Source organism: Poecilia latipinna, unplaced genomic scaffold (genome assembly GCF_001443285.1).
Source record: "Poecilia latipinna isolate Pla-1442-1.1 unplaced genomic scaffold, P_latipinna-1.0 Scaffold4729, whole genome shotgun sequence".
NCBI classification, from domain to species: domain Eukaryota; kingdom Metazoa; phylum Chordata; class Actinopteri; order Cyprinodontiformes; family Poeciliidae; genus Poecilia; species Poecilia latipinna.
Genome location: NW_015117345.1, coordinates 16,095 through 18,973, shown reverse-complemented (window position 1 = coordinate 18,973; position 2,879 = coordinate 16,095). Strand labels below are relative to the sequence as shown.

General features: G+C 33.1%; 1 long non-coding RNA gene across 1 annotated transcript in view; it reads left to right on the top strand.

Moving 5' to 3' along the window:
- Positions 1-19: 19 nt before the first annotated feature.
- LOC106942964 (uncharacterized) overlaps positions 20-2,879 on the top strand; it is a 4,800-nt gene continuing 1,940 nt past the window's right edge. Inside the window, exons 1-2 of the long non-coding RNA XR_001423764.1 lie at positions 20-130; positions 1,570-1,668. This is a non-coding gene — a long non-coding RNA (uncharacterized LOC106942964). The remainder of the gene's footprint in view (positions 131-1,569; positions 1,669-2,879) is intronic.

Here is a 2,879-nt window from a genome sequence, read left to right as displayed (position 1 = left end):
TGAACAAAGTTTTAAAGTGAATTAATTTTATTTTCTATTCCAGGTGAAGGACAGGAAGTTGAAGATGACAGAATCATCTACAGTGCTGTCAGAATAAAACGGCATCATGAGAATAAACCATTAAATAAAGGTCAGTTTGTCTTTGATGTTGTTTTAGTTTATCAGGATATTTTATTATAGATTTGGTTTTAAAGCAGATCATTTCAAAACTGGAAAATTTGCAGGTAATTTATTGTACTCCATGTTTCAGTTTTCTACAGGCTGCATAGTTAAAGTTTTACCTGGTTTTCAGGATTGAGGCTCAGTGGATAAAAGATTTAAGATCAAGTCCAGTTTATTCCTGTCATGTTGGTTTGGTTCAAGTTGCTCAGTGTGAATGTGGCTCTAGTCAGGAGAGCATTAGGTCATAAACTTGGCCCAGGAGTTCCTGACAGACCAGCTGTTTGTAGATATAGATACATAGATGCTATCCTGGGTCATTTTCAGTCACCTTCTATACAATAAATCCTATTTGTTCATGTTTAAAGTGTAAATAATATTCAACAGACATAACAACATTTTGAAGTTATAAAAATAAAACAATACTAGCATCATTAAAGCTGATAAAATTGGCATCATCTGATGTCTGATGGAGAAACCAGAACCAGAACCAGAACCAGAACCAGAACCAAACAGGTCAGAGGTTCTTATCACTGCTGAGGGTTTTCATTTTTAACTCTGAAGTTTTCATCACCATCTTTATGTTTGTAGTTTCCATCTTCATGGATGATATAAACTGATTGTATCTCATCATGTCAGTGACTAACAGATCATCTTCCTCAGAGAAACGAGATGAAGACGAATCTGGACCAACGTGAAGGAAACTCAGCAGCTGATCAGGAGCCCAGACATAGAAACACAGAGCATAGATCTATTAATGCTGTTAAATTTGGTTTCATGGTTTCACCAGAGATAAATACAGGACATTAAGTCGTACATTTACATGATAAAGTTAATCTGTAAAAGTCCACAGACTCGTCTTCATAGATGGTTTTTCCTCTGCTGAGCCTCACAGCCTCTAACAGCCTCTGTGGTTTCCTGCTTCAATGTTTCACCTAAATATGGAACAACAATCATGTTTTCCACAGAAACCAGATTATAGAGACACCATCAGTGTCAAAATGCTTCAATTAATGTTTAAATAGTTTTATTTCTGCCTTTTCTCTTGATTTTATTCACCTTCCACAAACCATGTAACCTTCAAGTGCAGCTCAGAAAAAATAGTTTCATTTGAAATTCAGAACAGAAGGAAAGATAATTATTTTAGACATTTGCTCAATATTCTGACTTTAACTCTTCAGACATAAAAATATAATTATTTTCTGGTAAATTAACTCAGTATCTCTCTGTCATGTCATTATTGTCTTTCTAAGCAGCTGATTTTAAATGGAAAACATTTTTTTATGGTTTTGATCTTTGCTGCTGTAATATTGACTCTAAATAAAAATCAGTTTTATTGACTGTAGCTTTAGATTCTGTATTTCTGTTTGTTTGTAACATAAATGATCCATTTCTTGTTTTTCTGATCAGAAATGGATCCAGCTGCCGTTTACTCTGCAGTGAGAACAGACGACATTAATTATGGACAGATTGTCATCAAAAACAAGAAACTAAAGTCAAAACCAAGAGGTAAAAATCTCCTCAATTATTTTCATTCAGTTTGAGATCGTTGCATATTTTATAACTGTATTATAACCAGAAGACTTAAGGTTTAATGTTCCTGATAAAAAAATAATAAAAAGTTCTAATATTTCATAATGGTTAGATTTTTTATCTGAAGTCAGATTTTCTCTCATATTAAAAGAAAAAGGCTCCATAATGAGACGTAACATCTGATGTTTAACATTAATTAAATGTTCATGTAAACGTTTCTGTTCAGAATCAGTAAAAACTGCATCACTAATTTTAACGACTGAAAGTTTAAAACACAAAAGGTCATTGTGAATTTCAGCATTTCAGATTTTTACTGACTGAAATATAAACTTTCATCTTCCAAAGTAAAACTGAGTCGGTCAGATTTCTGCTGCGTTTGTTGAAATAAACTGGAAAGAATTAAAATCTGTTTGTGATGAAAAGATTCAGATCAAATCTGGAGCTTTGAGTTGGGGAAGAAATGAGGTCAGACTGTTAGAATCAACCTGCACATTTTCTTAATAAATACATCAGTTATATCCCTCACTTACATTGTTATTTTAATCTGTGCTGGTTTCACATTTATTGATCAAGTCTTGTTACTCTATGAATCTTTAAAGTATTAAAGTCTTCAGCCTGCTGCTTTCTTCTACATGTAACAAACTGCATCAGTGGTAACTAAGTATCTATATTTTATTTCATTTTCTTCCTCATGCTACTCTAACACGTCGTCTCCTCCCTGCTGAGCCCAGCAGACTGAAGCGTCTCTGTGGTTTTGGTCTTTTGGTCATTTTGTTCCATCCGTTTATTTTCTACTTTGTGGTGAAACGTCAGTTTGCTCAGATACATTCTGGTTTCACAGCCATGAATTATATTTAGCATCAGCTGCAGAGGTGTTAGAAAACTAAACTCTTCATGAAGCAAAAACAAAGTTTTTTATTTATTATGTTAATCTAATATTATTTCTGTTTCCTGCAGGTTCTGATCCAGATGCAGTTTATTCCTCAGTGAAACAAGAAGAAACCAGAAGGATCAGAAACTGATCTACATTTATAGCTCTGGCATACTTTGATGGCATAAAGTAGCATGTATGTAAACTCTTAATGTGTTTCATTGAAATATAATTAGTCTAATTATTAGACACTAATACAATGAACTCAAATATTATTGGAATGTATTTAGATTTATTAAGGTTTACTAAAATAAAC